At 35.4% G+C, this 26,213-nt stretch overlaps 1 long non-coding RNA gene across 1 annotated transcript; it reads left to right on the top strand.

Annotated features, from left to right (window-relative positions):
- The first annotated feature begins 269 nt into the window (after window positions 1–269).
- Window positions 270–25,143, top strand: LOC110386363 (uncharacterized). The gene is made up of 3 exons (XR_009972991.1): window positions 270–422; window positions 12,962–13,004; window positions 24,554–25,143. It is a non-coding gene; the product is annotated as an uncharacterized LOC110386363 (long non-coding RNA).
- The last annotated feature ends 1,070 nt before the right edge of the window (window positions 25,144–26,213 follow it).

Below are 26,213 nucleotides of genomic sequence, written 5' to 3'. Positions count from 1 at the left end.
TGTACAATACATTATTATTTACACAAAGTGTCGCGACAGCATATGTCTAACTATTATAGTTATGCCGCAATAAGTGTTCTTGTTTTAAATAAATGTGCAAACAAATACAATATGTTGTTATAAAATGTCAAAAGTTATCGGTATTCAACGAGAAAGCAATTTTATACGATAGCGATGTAATGTTGTTCGGAATATACCTACTGGCTTTTTATTCTGTCCTGGTACAAAATGAAAGTAAATGCATTCACTCTTCTCTCTAGATGACCAAGCACAACATGTAGAGTTGTTTGTGACTTTGTTTTTTTTAATTTTTAAATTGTTACATATTATTATAGTAGAGTAAATTCCGAGTAAAAATGGTTTTAACATAGTTGTAGATGAACGCGGCGAGTGATTTTTTAACAGGAGTGTGATGAGCAAAAGTGAGTTTTTGTTATCTTGTTATTGTTTGTTTTTGTTTTGTTATTGTTTGTATTTAGTGAAGTTTAAACGTGTAAATAAATAAACGGCAGATTATTGAGTATATGTGAATGTGCACAAGTATCGGGAAATGTAATAAAATAATAGCTTGTCGTGTCTTTTCGGGTTCTTTTAAAAGGTCATTTGAAAGGTCTCAGTAAATTCCCGTCATTTTACTGGGACATTATAGATATCCTTTTAAGCTTTTGTGTGTTTCTCCTTGGCTACGAATTTTTTTTAAACGTTCATATCTTCAATGTTGATCGAAGGTTCATATGGTCAAAGTTTCGTTCAATCCACTAAGTTTCTTGCCGGATCTTTAAAGCGGGTCGTGATTAGGTTGCGGTGGTAGATTCAGTATTGCTCTTTGTAGAAACGATGAGCAAGCTTTTTCATGCTGAGCTCGCTACCAGGTAAGATTTAGAGCTAGCAGCGCAAACGGAACAAATCTATGCAACCTACGCATACGTCACAGAAGCTACCAGAGTCGCATAACTTTGAAGAGTTTTATTCATAATTCCTACACTAATCGATAAGTTAACTCAAATTAGGGTGTCTATAAAGTAAAGTAAGAAATATAGCTTCAAAGTGAAACTGCAGGGACACCAATTAATAAATAATACAGTTACTCAATGGTGTTCAGCTAGTACCTACGTAATTTTTTTTTGTCATCGCGTCAGTATGTATATTGTACTTTATGTACATCATCAATACCGGGAGTACAGCTAGGCAACTTCGCACTATTTTAGTTCGAGCGTAGCTGGAATAGCCCTCAATCTTTTTTTCGTACCCAAGCTAAGAGCCCTGATAATCTATAGCTCAATGGCTATCAATGAATAGGTAGGGAAACAAGCACTACTTTTAACCTTATAGCAGTAACGGCTTGGTTATGCTCTTGGCATTGTGGATTCCTATGAGCGACGATGACTTTTTACCATCAGGTGCAATAAAAAAGTTTGAAAATGATCCCTTGCACTGTAAACTCAGGGCATCAGGGCAGGTAGGTAAATCGTATGTGCTATTCACATGGTGTGGGCGTTTTCAATCACAGCTACAACCAGGACGTAAGAAATGTTACAGAGATCTTTCTTAGTAAGGGCGGAGTTGTTTGAAAAGTCAATGTAGTGGAGAAGGCGTTACCGATTTTACTGTTGTGTGCATTATTATTTACATAGCGACCAATCAAAATCTGATATTTGCGATGAATATTACAATATCCGATTTATTATCTATACGACAGACGAACAGATATTGTAGTAGAAAGCAAGTTTATTCTGCCAGTAGCAAAATTAAAAAAAGGAAAGGTAAAATTATAAAACATGCAGTCGAGTTTTTGCGGTTTATGATATGAAAACTATTAAAATAATAACGAATTTTAATCCAAATTTTGAAGGGCTAATTCTATAAATTATCTCTAATAATAAGTTTAGAAGTTTAGAAAAGGTCATCACAATTGTAGTTCTTTGCTAAGTGTTGTCAGTAAACATCAGACTGCTTAATTTCTAGCTCAGACAGAAGTGAAGTCATTCGGGAGAATAAAACATATTTACTATATATTTACAGATATACCTATATACTTAGTCTGGCCATAAATACTGTAACAATTAAAAAAAAACAAAATATTTATTGCAAATAACATTTGGCCATAAATACTGCTACAATTAAAAATAAACAAAATATTAGATTTGAATTTGGAATCTGTAATTTTTATATGATTGCTCATTGAGTTTTCTCATTTTGGCGCCATGAATGGAGTGGGGTGATAAAGAGAACCGAATCGCTTTGATTGCATTACACAAAGTAGGTATGGAGCCAAATGCAATATTTAAAACTATCCATATGCTTGGTATTAGTAAAATGTTTGTGTACCGGGCTATTAATAGGTGCAATGAGACCTCCTCTGTTTGTGACAGAAAAAGATCTGGCCGTCCACGTAGTGTTCGTACGAAAAAGGTGGTCAAAGCAGTAAGGGAAAGAATTCGAAGAAGTCCTGTCCGAAAGCTAAAGATTTTATCTCGGGAGATGAAGATAGCACCTAGAACCATGTCGCGTATTTTAAAAGATGAGTTAGGACTTGCAGCCTAGCCTATAAGAGACGTACTGGTCATTTCTTAACTGATAATTTAAAAGAGTATAGGGTGGTAAAATCGAAACAACTAACTGAAGCGGTACGCAAAGGGAGGTCATAGAAATTTTTTGTTTAAGGATGAGAAAAGTTTTACAATTGAGCAACATTTTAACAAAAAAAATAACCGTATTTATGCTCAAAGCTCTAAGGAAGCTTCCCAATTAGTCGACAGAGTGCAACGTGGGCACTATCCGACTTCAGTGATGGTTCGGTGGGGTATTAGCTATGAAGGAGTGACTGGGCCATACTTTTGTGAAAAAGGTATCAAAACATCAGCACAAGTGTATCAAGATACCATTCTTGAGAAGGTAGTGAAGCCCCTTAACAACACCATGTTCAATAATCAAGAATGGTTCTTCCAGCAAGACTCAGCGCCAGGTCATAAAGCTCGGTCTACACAGTCTTGGTTGGAAACGAACGTTTCGGACTGCATCAGAGCTGAAGACTGGCCGTCGTCTAGTCCCGATCTTAATCCGTTGGATTATGATTTATGGTCAGTTTTAGAGAGTACGGCTTACTCTTAACGCCATGATAATTTGGAGTCCCTAAAGCAATCCGTACGACTGGCAGTGAAAAATTTTCCCATGGAAAGAGTGCGTGCTTCTATTGATAACTGGCCTCAACGTTTAAAGGACTATATTGGAGCCAATGGAGACCACTTCGAATAAGCTTTTTATACTTTAAATTGTTTTATATTTATGTATTAAACTAACACACTGTAAAAGAAATAAATGTTATTTGCCATATATATTTTTTTTGTTTTCCTTTGTAACAGTATTCATGGCCAGACTAAGTATAATATAACATATTCTGTTTGGAACAAAGTTCATTAATTAATAATTGCATTCGTAAAACTAATTAGGTTATCCATCTTTATAATAATATAATTATGTATTTACATATTTGTATGTGATAAATTTAATTTTGTTATCACAGAAAGATGCTCTTGTATACGCGTATCTGTGTGTGCGTGCAGCTCTCGTCTTTTAACTCTTTCATTACCTGAAGCCCTGGTACATGTTGCAACCAGTATTCCCACGGTAGTTGTGGTTTATATAAAAGATTTAAAAATTCTTTGTTATTTATTAATTAATTAATTAAATAAAATTAAGTATGTTTTGTATGCTTGCCACCATGATTTTTTTTTGCTTTGATGTGTGGAAGCGTTCACGGCTCATCAAGCGTTAAGTGGTCACCGGCTATAGATATCAACAAGGTAAATGCCGCCGCCCATCTTGAGACATGCGTTCTAAGCTCTCAGTTTTTAATATAACGGCCACCCCACCCTTAAAGTTGAAAGGCATTACTGCTTCACGGCAAAAATAGGCATAGTCGCCCATTCGAGCTCCCAATTTTCTCTACCATCAGTATGCTGTGATTGACTTTTTATTCAGTGGTTGTCACTCCAGTTTTTGAGGTTTCTGTTATTAGTGTCATCAGTGCATATTATCGTAATAGCGAACGAGTAGTTTTTAAGAAATCGATATATTTCTTGAAATTACCGATAGCTTACTACTAGTTCGGTTTAAAATATATACTGATGGTAGAATGTATGTGAGCCCGCACGTGACGGTCTCGCCGTTCAGCCTGATTCAGAACTCATATCTCAAAGTTTGTGTTGGCATTTACATTGTTAATTTTTACGAGTTCTGGTAACTACTTAACAGCAGGTGTACCGTGTTTTTTTTTTTTCTTCCTACCTATGCTGATAGCCTTGAGAGGCTATTTCAGCTTCACCCTAACGTGTGTAGGTGAGCTCACGGGGCTCAAACCGGAGAGTTGCTAACACTGACCCTAGCAAGAGCAGTGCTTCGCAGAATCTACCACCGGATCGGAAACGCGACCCACTGAGAAGATCCGGCGAGAAACTCAGTGGGCTGTGTCTAGGGGTTAATTCGCTCGTCGAGCCCTTCGTCGCAAGCGGCGGGTTCGACGAGGACGGTGACCGGTCCCGTGTGTTCGTTCATTGGTTAAAGCAATAAAAGAAACTCCAAGCAACGAGTATTTTAACTGCAATCGATAGAAATTATTAGTGATAAACATTGACGACATTCTAAGTAAAGATAAATTTTCGTTTTTCATGATTTAATCGCGACATGATAACGTTATTATCTGCATGCAGTGGCCGTCTCTAACTACAAATCGGACCCAGACTACCGGGAAACGCGCAGGTGTCGTCGCCCTAAATACATCATTTCGGATCCTCCCGTCTCACTATCGGTGCTTTTAGGCATCCCGAGCATCGATCACCGTTCTCGTCGAATACATTCGACGTGGAACTTATCCAATAGACACCCACTGAGTATCATTTCGGATCTTCTCAGTGGATCGTCATTTGGATCCGGTGGAACATTCAGGGAAGAACTGCTATTGCTAGGGCAGATGTTAGCCAGGTTGAGCCCCGTGAGCGTCTACATACCCGGTGAAGCCAGAATAGCCCTTCGAGACTCCTGGTAATTAGATACGAAAAAAAAGTTTTCTGTAAAGTTATGCTGTTTCGTGTAGTAAGAGCTATCTTTCCACTATTTTTAGGTGTTTGTATTTGTAGTTTACTTAACAAACACACACACAAAATTAATAAACAAATTCACAAACACGTGGTTTGTAGTAGAATATTAAAAAAAATACAGTTCGCAATGTGGCTGTTAGATAGAACTAGAGGTCCCGCAGTAGTCGAAATTCGACTATAATTAATTGGAATTGTAAGTTTGTACACTATTATGATTGTATTTTATACTTCTATAATCACAAAATACGCCAAGACTACACTGTAAAAATTTTTAACAAAGACTAACAATATTTAATCTTTTCTCAATTTGACAACAGATGTCAAGAACAAAAGTTTGACAATAAATAGAATGCATGTGTGTGCGTCAAATACATGGTATGTAGTGTGTGTAATGTTTTCTTTATTGATTTAATGTATATTTTATGTATTATTTAAAAAAAATATTAGCATTGTGCACTTCTTCTCTATATTCTCTATAAGTGTGGAAAATTTCACACTCCTCCGTCCGCGTAATTTTCGTAAAAAGGGATACAAAGTTTTTGCTTCACGTATTAATATATAGATAAACAAATTCACAAACACATGGTTTGTAGTGGAATATGAAAAAAAATACGGTTCGCAATGTGGCTGTTAGATAGAATTATAATATAACAAGGGAGTCAATATGTGCATATTAGTGTTACAAATTTAACGTACTGATGTTGCGTGCAAAAATAAAACGCGCACAAATTTAAAATTATTGGTGATAGGGTGTATCACGGTGTCTCACTATGGACTACCACCTTGAGCCGTATTATCCGTTCCGGTTTGTAGATGGTGGTAACCCAGAAAATATCTGGAAACTCATTTTATTTATAAACTACTTCTATTATTATTTATAAACTACTCTTTTAGTAAATAATCCACTATAAAGTTTTCTCGAACTTAATGTTTAATAGACTTCAACTTATGTAACGAATTTAATTAATTTATTTCACTAAAAGTTATTATATTTTTTACGTTGACCTGGGTTAACAAATTTTTGATCGAAGACTCCAGCGGACTATGCCACCCTGGTATGTCAACTCAGTTTTCAGCCCACGCAATACGCGGAACGATCTAAAAACATTAAAACCTCAAAAACTAAACTGTGATTGTTCTTCAATGGAATGTTTGCTACTTTTATGTTCAAACAAAAGTTTTATTTGTCGTAGGTACGTACTACTTCTATTTTATGTGTGTATATGTGTTATACTTCAAAACTTTAATACATATCGGACCTAACTCACCTTATAAAGTCGTTCTATACGAATGAAATAAATGGTTTTAATCACGATTTTAAATGCTTTTGTATCGAACGTTTCGATAGAATAAAAAACATTTTTAGATATTTTTTGAGACACCTTAATGTACTTATTTTTTTCTGCATTTGCCAGTTGTAGACTCGAACCGAAAACAATTATCCGTGACCACAAAACCGTCGAACTCGAAACATCGCAAAGCCACAAAAACAGTAGTATTTTGTTCGAAAGCGTGTGTGACCACGAAAACTATAAATATTTGCAAATAATTTAATGGCAATAATAAACGAGAGTTTTAATTATATCTTTACATACTTTTTAACAAATTTCTAATAATACACCGGAGGACTATGTGTGTTTTTTATAATGTAGGTTACTATTACAAATTTGTTTTTTTTACACCAGCAAAAGCTTCTAAGCTACCTTCCAAAATGTATGGTAGTAATAATCTCGGAATATACGTATAATGGCTTTAACATAATGACAGTCGCGAGAACCGTCTATATACTTTTTTTTAATGCTTGGGAATCCGTTTACGGATACCCGGTCGAACCGTCTATATACCTAGTATAATATATAACCGCCTGTATACTAGTCTACCGAGCAATTTCGTACCTATGCTCAGTGGAAGATCTTCCCTATATCGTTACTCCTAAGATACTTTCAGGCATCCAGAATTATTCAGTCTTGGTATTTTTGTATTATATAATTAGTATAATTAGTATTAGCAGTAGATCTAAACACCTACACAATATATAATAGTGATTATTTCAAAAATTTTTCTTTTGCATTAAAGTGTGTACGAGCTGACTGCCAAGTGCTTAGTGAGCGGGAAATCTACGACATTATGCTCTGAAAGCTGATATCCATCTAGAAACATGAGCTCCTCTTTGTATTTTGGAAAACATAGGCTTACTTACAAATAACATTAAAGAGTAGCTACTCAATTTCACAATGTGAATTTATAAAGTTTTATTTTTATTTTCATTTAAAATTAAAATCTAAATTTCAGAAACGCTTTAAAATTAATTTTGTCATAGAAATTGGCATTGAAAATGACGCATGATAATAAAGATATTATGCATTATTTATTCATTGTGTTTTATTATGTAATTGAATTGCGAGTAATCAAATATTGCTTGTTGATGAAAACCGACCCATGTTTATTGTATACAAACTCGTTGCTAAGCAGATAATACTAAGTAAGGCAAACTTTACTAAACGATACCAGGGCTTTATGATGAGCAGGAAGCTTTCTTAAGCAATATAGATTTATTGCATGAAAATTATTTTTATATATTTTTTATATTTGCCCAGCTCAACCATTCTGCGTACCTAATATTTAATTTATTATGCTATAAATGAATCTATCATATTTGTTGTTTGTTGAATAATTTCTTTCTCATGCTTGACATTGGTTTTTTTTTTTTAATTTTTTTTTTGGTGACGGTATTCTTTTTAAATTTTAATGGTCACTCGGTTAACATTGCGGTTTATCAACGTTTTGACCCTACGGCTAATAATTACGAAGAAAACTAAAAGTTTCTTACTAAAGTTAAATTAACAAACAAAGGAGTTCTCATTTGTGAATGCTTTAGGTATTTGACAAAATGTGGAGGGAAATGTAAATTAAAAAAAAAAAAAAACTTTCTATATGAGTGCAAAGTCGAAGCTGTCGACTCTCTGATAGTTAACGGTGACCAGCGGTTATGGACAACATGACATGAACGTCCTGCCCACCTTGAGATAAAAATCACCATCATATTTTAATAACGACTGTCCATTTTTTTTCTTCACACAGGATCGTTAGGATACTACGCGTGTGTTGTATCACTATGTGTGTATTCTAAACTGAAATTAAGTTTCAATAATGATTAAAGTTAATCGATGAAGTTTTAAGTTATAAGTTTGAATATTTTTTTTGTATTGCCCTTGTAGGCAGACGAGCATACAGCCCACCTGGTGATGAGTGGTTACCGTCACCGATGGACTTCAGCAATGCCAGGGGCAGAGTCAAGCCGCTGCCTACAAATTGGAACAACACAACCTACTTACTTAACTAATAAATTCTAATGTGAAATTATTATACGTGGGCGCGCATACTCAACGATACAACCAAGACTACAGAACTGACAGAGAGGTTTTCCCTAGTAAGATTCAGAGGGCGGTTTCACTGTACTGACAGTTAAACGCGCATGTAGGGAAAAAGGCGTGGTCAATTTATAGACTATAATATGCACTGTTTTAGCATCTATAATATCATTATCCTTGTAAATACTTTGGCCAATTAGGATACGAAAAAGTACTGAGGACACAGATACATTCTTATAGCTCTGAGCAGATGGATTATTAAGTATTATGGGAAATTTATTATATTAAGTTTTTTTTTATGTTCAAGAAGTTTTCTATGTCTGTTTTTGAGTAAAACTTACTTTTGTCTTTAAATTGATTGTTGTAAACGATCGTAGACAGCGAATGCTTTAGAAACCTTGAACACGATACGGTGTGTCCCGAAAAGAATAAATTATTTATTAAATACTAGCTGACCCGGCAGACTTCGTAGTGCCTCAATCGATAAATAAAAGACCTAAACTTTTGTATAAAATAAACTTAAAACAAACAAAAGGAAACAAAAGAAAATTGTTATTTTTATTTAATTCCGAGCATTTTCATATTTATTCACCTTTTAAACCTTCTCTGGACTTCCACGAATAGTTCAAGACCAAAATCAGCCAAATCGGTCCAGCCGTTCTCAAGTTTTAGCGAGACTAACGAACATCAATTCATTTTTATATATATAGATTGTAATAGCTTTGACGTTAGTGTTTTGAGTTGTCAAAATATCGGTTCTATGTAGTGGATAATATATTGATTTATTAAAGAAGAAAATTGTAACTAACTATACATCTCTTTCTTTTTGGGATAAAGCACCATAATTTGATTTCTGGCGGGCTCACAATTACATCACGTAAAGGAGCTAAAAGCTAAGCAAAGCATTATGTCCCTTGTTCTTCACAACTTAACCTTTTTTTTTAACGTTGGAGAATCCATTTGCGGATACCCGGTCGAGGGGGATAACGAACCGGGCTATGTCGGCTTCCGGCGCCTCCCGAGAGGAAGAGGGAGATGAGGAGGGCCAAGGTCCTCCACCTCCTGAATTCCTCGCAGGAGACTACGCCTTGAAAAACAATAAAAACAACCTAACCTAACCAATAAGATAATGTGACGGTTAAAACAAATGTTTAAAGACTAAAGTCTAATGCACTATTTATTGTAAACCTAAATCTATAAGCCTAAAATCGTGGTGATATGCACGAACTTTTAAAACTCACAATCACATGTTTTTCAATAGAAGTTTAGTTTTTGACCTAGGCAGGCGATTTGAAGATAATTAGAATTCTAATAAGTTAAAGCAGATTACGATATACAAGACTTAATGTGGGACTTAATGGGCGATTTTTGGTTTTGCTTGGTTTTGCATTTGTCGCGAGATAATGAACATTAAAAAGGTTTGTAGGCAAGAAACTTTGTTCATGACGGGGGTTTACGGTCGCACGCGTTTTTTAATGATATAACTAATGTCCTACCCTCCAAATCGTTAAGGTGAATTTACATTACGAAATTAGTGGCATGAAATTAATTTCGTGACATTAGTTTTACCAACAGTTTCACGTGTAATTTAATACTTTCGTAATGCATGCATTAATTTCATGCATGCAATTTAGTTTCGTGCCCTGCGCGATTTTTTTGTGAAATTAGTGTCATGCAACTAATTTCATAGTGTAGACGCGACGTGAAACTAATGAAAGGGGCTGCGCTGTGCGGACGTGTGTATTGTTAGTTCGGACGCGCTTTAAGCCTTGAAAATGTCAAACCAACGATGGAGTACAGAAAAAAAATACAATTCATTAATGAATATCAGCGACAAGAGTGTCTCTGGGACCCGAAACACCTACAATATAAAAATAGGGATGCCCGAGATGCGGCCTACAAAATAATTATTGAAGCCATGGAGATGCAATATGTAAAAGAAGCATATATATAGGCATTTCTTTAGCTAGATTGAATATAGCAAAATATTGCCTTGATGCTGACGGCGCCATGGTTACTGCGATATTGTGGATTTCGCGACACAAATTTTTTAACGAAATTACTTTCGCATATATCGAAACTACTTTCGTGCAACTGAGTTCAACATGCATGACACTAATTTCGTAATGTAAACTCCGCATTATAGTCATTTCAAACCGAACCACTTTGTGGCATTACATTGAATTATTTTATTCCCATAGAAAAGCAGATGACGTTCCATTCCATTTTTATAACCTACTAATAGGCATGAATGATTTCATCGCGGTAGAAATATCAGAAGGACGAACGATCACCACTCGAAGGCTGATATTAAGCGTTCCGATTTTGCAATTATCATCTTTTAGGCCAGGTACGGTCAATTATTTCTTTGTTGCAAAAAAAAAAACCTACGAAAAAAACGAAAACAAGATTTCATTTAGTTCAATATATCTGTAGGTAAGTATAAAAAGTTTAATCAATCACCCATTTTTTTAATACAATACCGAGGATACCTATGCATAAAATCGTTCAAGTTGTAACAGAATTACTCTTTGGTACTCCTGATTCCCTAGTAGCTGCTATGCGTTACAACGCCCACGTGCGTTTATTTACAAACAGGTATGATTGCTATCCTACTTACTTATATATTGCAATGAATAATTTCTGCATCTCTCACTATCTAAAGTAAAAACAAATACATATAAACTCTAAATTTTAATTCATTATTTATTTAACATAGGTATATTATATACGGTTAATATATTCTATAATTAGGTTCTTTGAAACTAGCCATAAACTATTTGGCATCCAGCAAGCCCGTTGCTAGGCTACGCAACCGCAGCTTACCAGGACTTCATAAAGCCATATCGTCATTGTTACCATCATAAAGTCGTTCCAAAGGACAAAGTCATGATGATTGTTACAAAAGTTAGCTAACTAGAAAGTTGTAGTAGGTATTTGTATATATTAAATAAACTCGAAGGTTTTTGGCGATTTAATTTTTTATTTTTTTTATTGCTTAGATGTGTGGACGAACTCACAGCCCATCTGGTGTTAAGTGGTTACTGGAGCCCATAGACATCTACAGCGTAAATGCGCCACACACCTTGAGATATAAGTTCTAAGGTCTCAGTATAGTTACAACGGCTGCCCCACCCTTCAAACCGAAACGCATTACTGCTTCACGGCAGAAATAGGCGGGACGGTGGTACCTACCCGTGCGGACTCACAAGAGGTCCTACCACCAGTAATTACGCAAATTATAATTTTGCGGGTTTGATTTTTATTACACGATGTTATTCCTTCACCGTAGAAGTCAATCGTGAACATTTGTTAAGTACGTATTTCATTAGAAAAATTGGTACCCGCCTGCGGGATTCGAGCACCGGTGCATCGCTAGATACCAATGCACTGGACGTCTTAACCTTTAGGCCACGACGACTTCATTAAATTATTCATTTATTAAATTTTCATTGGCTGAGCTGCAAGTCACTCTGTTCAAACTAGGACAACCGAGTCTAGTTTCATTTTTTATCTTTTGATAACAGTTAAAAATATAATATGATAAATAAATATATTAGATCCTCCAGAATTAACAAAACATGTTAATGACAAATCCATTCAAAATGCTTATTGTCTTCTAAGACGTTCTTCTATTTATATATATTTATTTCTGTGATAGACCACAGAAATAAATTATCTGTCCGTCATTTCCAGTATCAAAAGCTACGTTAAATTACATTAAGCTAAAAAATAAACTATTTATTTATTATAGCTGTTCGTGAAGCAGCGAAACTTAAAGTGGCTATATTTCGCTCTACGAATAGTTTCATCTACCAGGCGCGCAGATAGTCGTACAGGTTGTTGATCAATATAATCAGTTTAATTAAATCCACCAACCGCCAAACTGCACCTAGTTCTGTGACGTCACAATAAACTGCAGCTTCAACGGAATAAAGCAGCACAGCAAACAAATTGACTAGTCTCATATAATAGGCATAAAAGACATATAAAGGTGACTGATCTTTTAGAATCAGTTTCGTATGTTTTAGGGGCAGAGATATTCACATTATGACTTGAGATTCCGGTAACTAGGTACTTAATACTAGATTGGGTCACGTGCTCATACATCTCCCTGTGCAGTAAAAATGTTTGGAGTGTGATGTAGACGTATTGACGCATTGAGAAACGACCTCAAGTAAGTATAACTGAGTCCATCACCTCATGTCTCAAGGATGGTAGTCAAGTTGCACTGTCAATGGACAACAGTAACAGCATAACAGCAGATAAGCTCTGAACACGTTTGCTCTATTAGAAATCAATTCATTATTTGGAGTTCATAAGAATGCCTGCTTTCTTACGTATGTATGTCCTTAGTAAACTGTTTTCCTATTTGTGGTATTTGAATTTCACTATAGCTACGAGTATCTCAATATGACTACACATTAGAACACGAAAATTTCAATATTTTTTTCCAAATTAGATTTATAATGATATAACTATTTTAAATTTCAGGCGAACGATCAAGACGAGATAAGAGACAAGTCTACAATTCACGGTACGGAAATGTTTATTATTACTACATTGATTGTTTCGATAATATTCATGAACTTATGCAGTGATAGTTTGTAGAGCTATTAGTTCTGCTTTGGCTTTTTAAGAGAAAATATGAGAGCTGCTTAATTTATAAAGTTGCCAGCCACTATTGACGAGGATTAGTAGAGTGAATTAGTTGAGGAGATTAGTGCAAGATTAGAGCAAGGAATGCGATAACAGCGTGTCTATACTGAATTAAATATAATTATTTGTTATATAATTTAAATCGCTTTGAATAATCGCTCTCAAACCACAAAAATTATACCTATATTTAGGAACTAAAAAAAACGCCTAAATAGCGAACCGAACTAGCAATTAATTTGTTTTGTAATTAATTCATTTTGTGCCACTGTTGACGTTCGTCGGGATTCTAGAGGGAAGTTATTTTATTATCACCGGTTTTTTATTCGTTAGCAAATTTTTAAGTTAATCAAAAGTCTTGTCAGTGAAAATGACATTTAAAAAATCCCCTCAAATACAAACAAACATACACATACAAAGCAAATAAAAACGTGTTGAAAAGAATCACTCCCCGTGCTTATTATTATTTCCTAAAGATTTTATATACAGTTGTTCTAAATCAAATGTAAATACTTTTTTAATATAACTAGTCAAACCCAGCCCGCCTTGCTGGTCAGTCCTTGATTTGATTTCGATCCAGTTGCTACCAAACTTCACAGGATCCCCCGGGAGGCTAATGTAACGAGTTACTGAAAATTTCATTGAAAGCGGACCAGCCCTTTCGCAGTCTATAGGGAACACACACAGATCGACTATTACACGAATGGATTGCCATAATTGTTATTTAGTGTACTAATAGTTTAGAAGGTGTTATTTTGCTCATTAATAATTTGGTTCTTTTTTAAGTTTTGTGCTAAGACGTCGTTTAGACGTAAATTAAGAGATAAATGATTTGATATGCAATATTGTTTTACCTACTGTCATTTCTGTATTAAACATAATCAACAAATACTTGGTATAATTTGACAGAAGTAATATAGTGCGTACTTTTTTCGTACATAACGAAATAATAATAACATCAGAGCATGTCGCCACGTATCTTGAGATAAGATCGACATATCACTCGAGTGTTTGACGGCTGTCAAAAACGAAGAAGAAGGCAGAATGTCTCCTAGATAATGAATCTTGATTCCTTCATAATTGATCTTGTCTGATGCTCTGTTATAACACAGTTAAACATTTAGAGGGTAAAAAAAGTGTACCTTAATTATGATTCCTGTTTATGTAAAAAGATGTATGACTATTTTTAATTCCAAATTTTGTCTAAATTAAAGTTACGCGATTTCGTGCCCAAAAATTATTTGTAAAGAAGAAGAAGCTTGAATTTGATAAAGATAGCTTGGCTAATCGAGACGCCGTAAAACCGATGGAACTTTAGCTACGTGGGCGGGTTTCATCGCAGGGAATACCAGGATTTCATATGTACTGTGGAGATCTTTACTACAAACTTGGGTGGGGTATTAAAATATCAATGTAGTGAAAGTAAAGTGGTTAGAGAAATCATTATTTAATTAAACGAATGTTTATTTATTAAAGAACCTATTAAAACATTATTACCAAAATCATATCAAATAATGTGATTTAACTGAAATATGTACTCTTTAGAACTGAACAGAAATGAATCTAGAAACTTTTTAGAAATGAAACTGGTATCTCTCTATAGTTAAAAAATAGACATATTACCTTAAACATTAAACATGCATTAAAAAAAAAAAGTTTGACCACACTCCCTCATCAGCCTCGCTCTGGTTTTGTCGTATATAAACAAAGGGCGACTATTTAAAATAACTATTAAAATCAGTGTTTTTGTAATATTTAATTGGTTTAGACTAAACAGATCACCATAATTCAATGTCGTCTTATATATTATATTATATTACCCTTATATGCATGTTTCTATTGTATGTGTGTCTCAACTGCTGGACCGACTTTATTGAGATATTTAAATTACAATTACCCTTCGCATTTCACACACATCATTTCCCCTCAATATTTGAATTCTAACTATCGATTGAATAGTGGGGTGTTATCGCGGTGGAAAACCATCTATGTTAATTTATTTCACACACGAGAAATATTGTTATGAAATTCATTTGTCATCTGACAATAAAAGGAAAATAAATTAATGGTAAAATGTGATTTTGAAAATAAATTTTTTTTCATGGCACAAGTTACATGCATCTGTTACTTTTATAAAAAACGTAACGAATAAAAGTACATTTTAAGATTTTCCTAAGTTTTCTGTTATTAAAAAGCTTATACGAAACTTATATGATGAAAACTAAATCTATCTAGAAAGTAAGTGTTTGAAATTGCATACCCCGTTGCTAAGCACTAAGTACCAGGTCGGGCGTTGCTAAGCCGTACCAGGACAGCATAAAAGCCGAGAGGCTAAGTTAGACACCCCTTCGTAAATGGTACTGATCAAAATTTTACTCTGAGCACAGATTCAACTAAATAGTTATGTACTCTTCGTAGATCAGAAAAAAATGTTGCATCTCATTTAATTGTATCATATGTAGTTGAAAAGATAGATATTTAGATGATGACCCCACTGGGTCCTGTTAAAAATATTGTCATTGAATTTGTTTTCGGAACCTTTTTTTTTTTCGGGTAGAGGGCCGAACCTCCAAGAGGTCCCCGCGCAAAAGGGGCGCGCGGGGTATGTGAGACTCAACGATCTGCATGGTGTTGTGAGCAGATCGCGGGCCCAAGGATTTTAGGGCCCACCCACTAAACGACGTAACTATTCCTTTTTTTTGTTGAAATTATTTTAGTTTAATATAGAAATGTGACTGAGTTTGGATGCTTAAATAAAACGAGGTCATAGATTGTGTACCTGCCTATTTCTGCCGTGAAGCAGTAATGCGTTTCGGTTTGAAGGGTGGGTAGCCGTCGTAACTATACTTGATACCTTAGAACTTATATCTCCAGGTGGGTGGCGCATTTACGTCCTAGATGTCTATGGGCTCCAGTAACCACTTAACACCAGGTGGATTGTGAGCCCGTCCACCCATTTAATCAATAAAAAAAATTCAGTACAAATCTATCTTACACTCATTTGATTAATACGAAAGCATAAATAATCGAGACAACGTATAGAAAATAAATTCAAAATCTAGATTTGATCTAGATTTTGGTTGGATTAACATTGTCAGTTATTTATTTTATAGTTTTAAATATATTCATTGGTAGTTTTGATAAAATTAAATAATTTATTTTCTTATTCGATTTTTTAGGCTTGCCTAATTTATAACTTTAACTAATTCTATCAAAATTGTCTTCCATTTTGTAATTTTACATATTTACACAACAATTATAAATATATTATTAAACTAAATAAATATAAAAAATTCCCTGTCACCACCATATTACGAGTATAAATAATTAATGACTTCTGAATCTAAATTCTAATCCCAAATTCGGGATCGAATCCACCAGGGCACGTGGGCGGCTGTACTGTTTTTCGCTACCAGGAAAACATAAGCATTCAGATGTGGCCGTAACTTAATATATTTCTGACATTATATTCTAAATAAAATTAATACAACAAAAAAAAAAACTTTTATATCAATACGTATAAAGATTTATGAACAATTAATCACTAGAATATTATCTGGTAGTTAATTGTGAAACCGGGTCACATTTGGTTAAGAATTTTCACATACGTCAGTGTAGTCTAAATATTATTAACTAAGACTATAAGAAAATGCGTACCTGACAGGTATTTCTCAGGATGGTGCCCTGGTTGGAGAATTTGCAGAAAATAAAGAATCATCACTAAGTAATCTAGAAACTTGTTATTTAGTGTACTAATAATTTAGATGGTGTTATTTTGCTCATTAATAATTTGGTTCTTTTTTGAGTTTTGTGCTAAGACGTCGTTTAGACGTAAATTAAGGAATAAATGATTTGATATGCAATATTGTTTTACCTACTGTCATTTCTGTATTAAACACAATCAACAAATACTTGGTATAATTTGACGTAAGTAATATAGTGCGTACTTTTTTCGTACATAACGAAATAATAATAACATCAGAGCATGTCGCCACGTATCTTGAGATGAGATCGACATATTACTTGAGTTTTTGACGGCTGTCAAAAACGAAGAAGAAGGTTATTTTTAATTCCAAATGTTGTCTTAATTAATGTTACACAATTTCGTGCCCAAAAATTATTTGTAAAGAAGAAGAAGCTTGAATTTGATAAAGATAGCTTGGCTAATCGAGACGCCGTAAAACCGATGGAACTTTCTTTAGCTACGTGGGCGGGTTTCATCGCAGGGAATACCAGGATTTCATATGTACTGTGGAGATCTTTACTACAAACTTGGGTGGGGTGTATTAAAATATCAATATAGAGAAAGTAAAGTGGTTAGAGAAATCATTATTTATTAAACGAATGTTTATTTATTAAAGAACCCTATTAAAACATTATTACCAAAATCATATCAAATAATGTGATTTAAGCGAAATATTTGTACTCTTTAGAACTGAACAGAAATGAATCTAGAAACTTTTTAGAAATGAAACTGGTATCTCTATATAGTTAAAAAATAGACATATTACCTTAAATATAAACATTCATTGAAAAAAAAAGTTTGGCCACACTCCCTCTTCAGCCTCGCTCTGGTTTTGTCGTATATAAACAAAGTGCGACTATTTAAAATAACTATTAAAATCAGTGTTTTTGTAATATTTAATTGGTTTAAACTAAACAGATCCCAATAATTCAATGACGTCTTATGTATTATATTACCCTTATATGCATATTTATTTTGTATATGTGTCTCAACTGCTGGACCGACTTTATTGAGATATTTAAATTACAATTACCCTTCGCATTTCACACACAACATTTCCCCTCAATATTTGAATTCTAACTATCGATTGAATAGTGGGGTGTTATCGCGGTGGAAAACCATCTATGTTAATTTATTTCACACACGAGAAATAATGTTCATGAAATTCATTTGTCATCTGACAATAAAAGGAAAATAAATTAATAATAAAATGTGATTTTGAAAATTCATTTTTTTTCATGGCACAAGCTATATCCAACTTTTGCTTTTATAAAAAACGTAACGAAAAAAATACAATTAAGTTAAGTTTTCTGTTATTAAAAAACTTATACGAAACTTATATGATGAAAACTAAATCTATCTAGAAAGTAGGTGTTTGAAATTGCATACCCCGTTGCTAAGCACTAAGTACCAGGTCGGGCGTTGCTAAGCCGTACCAGGACACCATGAAAGCCGAGAGGCTAAGTTAGACACCCCTTAGCAAATGGTACTGATCAAAATTTTACTCTGAGCACAGATTCAACTAAATAGTTATGTACTCTTCGTAGATCAGAATAAAATGTTGCATCTCATTTAATTGTATCATAGTTGAAAAGATAGGACAGATAGGACCACTGGATCCTGTTACAAATATTGTCATTGAATTTTTCGGAACCAAACTATTCCTTTTTTGTTGAAATTATTTTAGGATAATATAGAAATGTGACTGAGTTTGAATGCTTAAATAAAATGAGGTTATAGATTGTGCAATCAAGGCATTATTAACATTGTCAGTTTTTTATTTTTTATTTTTTATTTTTAATCTATTCACTATTCATTGGTATTTTTGATACGAAATATTAATCTCATTCCTTTGCGTTCAATGTAGAAGGCTTTAATAAAATAAATTTATTTATAACTCGATTTTTAGTTTTGCTAAATTTATAACTTTAAATAATTCTACCAGCTGTCTTCCATGTTGTGATTTTACATTTTTAGTATTGGTGGTGGACCTCTTGTGAGTCCGCGCGGGCAGGTATCACTACCCTGCCTATTTCTGCCGTGAAGCAGTAATGCGTTTCGGTTTGAAGGGTGGGGCAGCCGTTGTAACTATACCGAGATCTTAGAACTTATATCTCAAGGTGGGTAGCGCATTTCCGTTGTAGATGTCGGGCTCCAGTAACCACTCAACACCAAGTCGGCTGTGAGCTCGTTCAACCATCAAAGCAATAAAAAGAAAATACACAACAATTATAAATAAATTAAACTAAATTAAAAAATATCAAAAATTCCCTGTCACCACCATATTACGAGTATAAATAATTAATGACTTCTGAATCTAAATTTTATTCCCAAATTCGGGATGGAATCCACCAGGGCACGTGGGCGGCTGTACTGTTTTTCGCTACCAGGAAAACATAAGCCCTCAGATGTGGCCGTAACTTAATATATCTCTGACATAATGTTCTAAATAAAATTAATACAAAAAACAAACTTTTATATCGATACGTATAAAGATTTATGAACTATTAATCACTAGAATATTACCTGGTAGTTAATCGTGAAACCGAGTCACATTTGGTTAAGAATTTTCACATACGTCAGTGTAGTCTAAATATTATTGACTAAGACTATAAGAAAATGCGTACCTAACAAGTATTTCTCAGGATGGTGCCCTGGTTGGAGAATTTGCAGAAAATAAAGAATCATCACTAATTAATCTAGAAAATTGACGTAGAACAATAAATAAATCATCATCAGTCTATTCTTCTACGTCAATTCCTACTGAGGCCACCACATACACACAAAAAAGTCTTAGAAAATTCGTTCCGAGTCCACTTTTGAATTAAAGCAAATGTTGGTAACGCATTTTTTTTTATTCCTTAGATGTGTGGTCGAGCTTACAGTCCACCTGATGTTAAGAGGTTACTGGAGCCCATAGACATCTACAACGTAAATGCGCCACCCACCTTGAGATATCAGTTTAAAAGTCTCAAGTATATTTACAACGGCTGCCCCACCCTTCAAACCGAAACGCATTACTGTTTCACGGCAGAAATAGGCAGGGTGGTGGTACCTACCCGCGCGGACCCACAAGAGATCCTACGATCAGCAATTACGCAAATTATAATTTTGCGGGTTTGATTTTTATTACACGATGTTATTCCTTCACCGTGGAAGTCAATCATGAACATTTGTTGAGTACGTATTTCATTAGGAATTGGTTCCCGCCTGGGATTCGGACACCGGTGCATCGCTCAACACTAACCATTCCGACAGGAGCCCTCTTCTTCGATATAGCGAAGGCGTTCGACAAAGTCTGGCACAACGGTTTGATATACAAACTGTATAACATGGGAGTGCCAGACAGACTCGTGCTCATCATACGAGACTACTTGTCGAACCGTTCGTTCCGATATCGAGTCGAGGGAACGCGTTCCCGGCCCCGTCACGTCACAGCCGGAGTCCCGCAAGGCTCCGCCCTCTCCCCGTTACTATTCAGTTTGTATATCAACGATATACCCCGGTCTCCGGAGACCCATCTGGCGCTCTTCGCCGATGACACCGCCATCTACTACTCGTGTAGGAAGAAGGCGTTGCTTCATCGACGACTTCAGACCGCAGCTACCACCATGGGACAGTGGTTCCGGAAGTGGCGCATCGACATTAACCCCACGAAAAGCACAGCGGTGCTCTTCAAAAGGGGTCGCCCTCCGAACACCACGCTGAGCATCCCTCTCCCGACTAGGCGCGTCAACACCCCCGCCCCCGCCGTTCGCCCAATCACGATGTACGACCAGCCCATACCGTGGGCCCCGAAGGTCAAATATTTAGGCGTCACCCTCGACAGTAGGATGACATTCCGCCCCCACATCAAGACGGTACGCGATCGTGCCGCCTTCATCCTAGGACGTCTCTACCCGATGATATGTAGGCGAAGTAAAATGTCCCTTAGAAATAAGGTGACACTCTACAAAACTTGCATACGCCCCGTCATGACCTATGCAAGTGTAGTGTTCGCTCACGCGGCCCGCATACACTTAAAATCCTTTCAAATTATTCAATCCCGTTTTTGCAGGATAGCCGTCGGAGCCCCGTGGTTCGTCAGGAACGTCGACCTCCATGACGACCTGGACTTAGAGTCCATCAGTAAGTATCTGCAGTCGGCGTCCATGCGCCACTTCGATAAAGCGGCACGACACGAGAACCCTCTCATCGTGGCCGCCGGTAACTACATTCCCGATCCTGCGGACAGAATGGAAAGCAGTCGACGTCGCCCTAAACACGTCATCTCGGATCCTCCTGATCCACTAACGGTGCTTTTAGGTACTTCAAGCACCGGTCACCGTTCTCGTCGAACCCGTCGCTTGCGACGAAGGGCTCGACGAGTAAATTAACTCTCAGACACAGCCCACTGAGTTTCTCGCCGGATCTTCTCAGTGGGTCGCGTTTCCGATCCGGTGGTAGATTCTGCGAAGCACGACTCTTGCTAGGGTTCGTGTTAGCAACATCGTCAGGTTTGAGCCCCGTGAGCTCACCTACTAAAGTTAAGGCTACGCTGAAATAGCCGCTAGGGCTATCAGCTTAGGTAGGGAAAAAAAAAAAAAAAAAAAAAACAACACTAATGTATCTGAACTCTTATCCTTTAGGCTTCGACCACATGACGGCAGGAATGTAAGGCACGGTCAATGGTTTTGTTTTGTTACTTTAGTGTTTTTTCATGTTTGAACATTCAATAGTGGTGGTTTATTAACTGTTTAGCATCTGTGAAAGTGTGTAAGTGTAGGAAAATGAAACAAAGTAGCTGGACGTAGCTTCTTGCGTTCCTCTAAAAAGCCTACTGAAGTTTCAGTAGATTCGGACCATTTTATTAGGAAGCTATTTAATTTCATATTATCTATAATAATTTCCTTCAATTTCAGCTTAATAGATTACTATGTAAAAGATAAAAATACTTAATTTCATAATATTCCATTTTTAACTTTAAGTATTTATAAAATGATTGTATATTTTCATAAACACGACATAATGACAATAATGGGATCGCAAGTCAATTAATTGCAATATTGGAAAAAGAAGAATAAATAGATAATAACCGTGTTGAAATTGCAATGAACGCATTTTATTTTTATTCTACAAACGACGCGCAAAATGTATAAAAACATAAAAATAAAAAATCTTATCGATTTTAACGCAACGGCTTATATTTAGCATTGACCGTGGTCAGCGTGCGAATATCTCAAGGTAAACTTACAAGGGCTCCAAAACACCAAAGAGTTAGATATTACATGCACGTATAAAACGCATTGTCTAGTTGTAAAATGATCTTACATTATACAAGCTAATTGTAAACAAGTACTCCGATAAGCTGAGTTTACATTGTAGTCCGACTGCGATAAGGAGTTTTCCTTAGCAACAAGTTAATTTTGCAGACTGCGATTACTAGGAGATCATAAATGCAAAGGGGTTGATTTTAAAAGATACTAAGGCTATCTCTTTTTAATTATCGAGATTGCATTTATAATTTGACCGTGTTTTGAGCATCCATACTGTTCTTGTCTTACAATGTACTCGATGTGTCGATCATATCAGCACTCTCAATTAAGATTGCGAAGGGCTCGCGTCCCGTTCGTTGCTCAGAAATCATTAAGCAACCTCACCTCATTAAGCTGGATAGGATGAAATCTTTTTACATTATCATATCATAATTTTGGACTACTTTCTATATGCGCACATAGTGTGTACAAAGTCTATTTGAGACGACCAAATGCATGGCCACAGGTGTTGCCAAGTATACTAGGATATCATGACAGCTAAGAAGGCTTCTACGACTAACTGTGAAAATGGGATGGCTTGTTTAATTTACAATGAGTGTGATAAAGACAGAAACAAAGTAATACAGAATCTAAAATTTATATTATCACAACGCGTGATTCTAAACGGTTAAGTTTGAACATTCAAAAGCAGTAGAGATTTAAAACTTATCTTAAACAAATTACATAAATTTAAAGTGAAAAAAGAAACACATTAAATAACAAAATCTGGGCCATTCCTTAGTTTTCTCTAAATTATTGAGTTAAGAAACAAATATAGACTCAATGAGGAATTCGGTTGATAAGAGATTTCTAAAATTAAATATATTTAATTACATTTTAACATTAGGCTAATGAAAAAAACTATCTGAACAGACACGTTTATGTAGGAATATTTAAAAAAACTTTTACGCTTTAATCTCGTTTTTGTTATTTTAATTTCAAATTCATTTAAAATTATCGAAACATCGGAGGTACCATAGAAATATAATAATAATATATTATATTATATGTTATAACGAAATCGTTCTAAAAACCTTGTAGCATCGGTCAATTCATACTTTTCTAGAGAACGTTTTCGGTAATTTCTGATGTCACATTAATTCCACATTGTCTTGTACGAGAAATGTATCTTTTCGAAAGTATATCTTATTTATTTAATTCTAGATAGTTGATCATACTGTGTTGTTAGGATACTTTTTTTTTGTTATCGTTTAGAGACATTGTGTCGTATAGACATTATTAACATTTTTAATTTCCGTCTTCTTCTTTTTTAATACGCTTTTATTAGCTTCAGACGTATGTATGTAACGGAATCTTTGAACATGGTTTTGACCCCCTTCAAAACGTCGGATTAACTCGAAATTTGGTATACTTATTAAGGTACCGATGACAATTCAATATTAAAAACAATTGAAAAAAAAGATGTATTGAAAAAATTGAAATTTAATTAAAAATGATAAATAAATAATAGTTTAAAAAAACTAACAAAATACGCTTTTATAGAAAATGGGGTGCATGGTATCAGTAGTTATAAATATTTTATGAACAGGTATGAGTAGAAGGGTTATTTTGATAATATCCTGAAAAGCACCCTACGCTTTTTTTACAATAAAATAATTTTTTCTCTCACTATTTTTAATTCAAATTTATTAAGATTTATTTTCTATTTTTTAGTTGGATTTTCTATAAAAGCGTATTTTGTTAGTATTTTAAAAATATTATTTTTCAGTATGGCAATTGGCTTCTTGCGAAACCATTGTTGCTGGCGTTACGTTCATAACATTCCCCAATTGTTATTTAATTATTGAAATGAAAATTGAAGCAGAATAAAACGAGATGAGATGAGAAATTTTGGAGTTGATAAAAATGTGAATTCTAATTGATAAGAAGTATTTAATAGTGCGTAGACAGATGCTTTTTTTGGCCACTTATAATTTTTTTATTTGATAAGTCCTCTTGTACGATGCTCATGTAAAATATAGTGTGATTAGTGTGTTGAATGTTGATAGGCGCAAAATTTTATAATGATTCGTAATTTTTTGCATTTTATTTTAACTATCAAAATATGTATAATCTATAGAGAACTTAGTTAGATCATAAATGTAATTTTTATAAAACTCGTTACACTTTATATAAAATAAAAACCACCATAATTTTTTTAAAGGAATTCTCAATCGCCTAAAACATGTGAATAATCTATCAGCAGCTTCGTTTTTTTTTTCTTGTTGTGCAAATCGACCATATTTTTTGGTTGCAATCACAATTGATAATGATGGGTACTGTTATTGCCATTGCATTCAAATAACGGTAATAAATGGAGCTTTGAAAATTACCTCTAGTTCGTTACAGACAAAAACGCTTATAATACATAAAGGGTGAAAATATTTCTAGGGTCTTATAATGCTGAGGCGGTACAAGTTAGTTCCTGCGCGCCGCCCGCGGTGTGTCTCCCGAGATGACATCCTTCGGGATATTGCCGGAGATGAAATCTCGTCGTATCATCAGAACGGGTACCGGCGAAAGCGGACTTTCGGCGCGCACTGCGGTACCGTAGGTTTGGCGTAGCTGGTGTGGTGGAGTTCGATGGGGTTTAGTCGGTAGTTGGTTTAGCTTGGCGAGCGCCTCGCGCGCCCTTTTCAAGGCGTAGTCTCCTGCGAGGAATTGGGGGAGGTGGAGGACCTTGGCCCTCTTCGTCTCCCTCTTCCTCTCTGGAAGCGCCGGAGTCCGACATAACCCGGTCCAACCCTCGCCCAGGTATTCGTGAATGGATTACCAAGCGTTAAAATAAAACAATTTGTTCTCATAATTCAATACAGATTTTACTTCGGCTAGCTTAATGACAATATAAATGAGCACCATTTTAACTGTTGCTTCTTTTGGGGGTGACAAGTTGCGAACTCTGTTCCTACGGCCCGTACCCTCTTCTGATTAAGTTAGCTATGGGTTCTAAGCTGTTTGTTGTTTGTAAAGTGGGTTTGTAATTCTACTGAGACTTAGAGTTCATGTTTTTTTTTTTTTTTTTTTTTTTTATGATTGAAGGATTACTGGTGGCCCGGAGGCCTTTCCAGTTTCACCAGGACAGGTGGGCGAGCAAAGGCTCAGCCAGGAGGGGTGGGATTTGCTAACAGCTACCCGAGCGCCTCCGAAGGAGACCTTCATGTCTCAAGGTGGCTTCAGTTACTTTGGGATTTCTATGGGTTCCGGTCACTACGTAATGAGCTCGTACCCTCCACTGCGCAAAGAATAAATAAATAATACATTGGAAAACCTGTCCTGTAATTACAAATTTTAATAAGGACGGACCCTTTTTTGATAATTTGTAAAGTTTATATAACTAGATGTAGTTGACTTGATCAACGAATAGTTTATTTTTCTATTTGTCCGGAAAGGTTCCAAAACTGGTGTACTTACTGAGTTTAATCGAACCTTCAAGAGCTGTTTTGTACAGCTTTCCAACATACATTGCGTGGGTGTAACTATTGCATGCGATACTAGGAGATCATAATCTAAGAGAAAGTTTCACAATGAACGAATGAGCAAAAGAGACAACATATGGCGTATTGAACGTAGATGAAAAAGAAGCTTGAAATGTTTTTCCCCGAAATCAAACATCGACCATTCACATATTCTGGGATGACCAATTATTTTTTCTACTAATATTTTAAAGACATGCAAAATAAATCATTAAGTAATTTTTAATAATTTTCAGGTCCAAACTTAAAATTTATTTAGTGAGTTATCTCCTTCGTCCTTAGTCGTTTACTCGTGATAGAGTGATCGTGGTTGATGACAGTGTATTTACATTGACTACAGGCAGCCTCCGCAATGCACCTCAACTTGTTACGGTCTTCAGCATCTCTGGAACTTTGGACCAAAGAGATCTGTGTCATAGCTTTGATAAGGTCTGTCCAACACGTAGATCACCGCGTGACCGCTTGCCTTTCAACTGCCTCTGGACAACAAGTCGCTCGTCCAGTGGAGTGTGTTCGTCTCAAACAATGTGACCGAAATATTTTATTGCTGTCGACGATAATCTCTGCTCGATGTCTCC

This window comes from Bombyx mori, chromosome 1 (assembly GCF_030269925.1).
Source record: "Bombyx mori chromosome 1, ASM3026992v2".
In the NCBI taxonomy this organism is placed as follows: Eukaryota; Metazoa; Arthropoda; class Insecta; order Lepidoptera; family Bombycidae; genus Bombyx; species Bombyx mori.
Note: the sequence above shows the minus strand (reverse complement) of the source record. Positions and strands in the feature narration are given on the sequence as shown.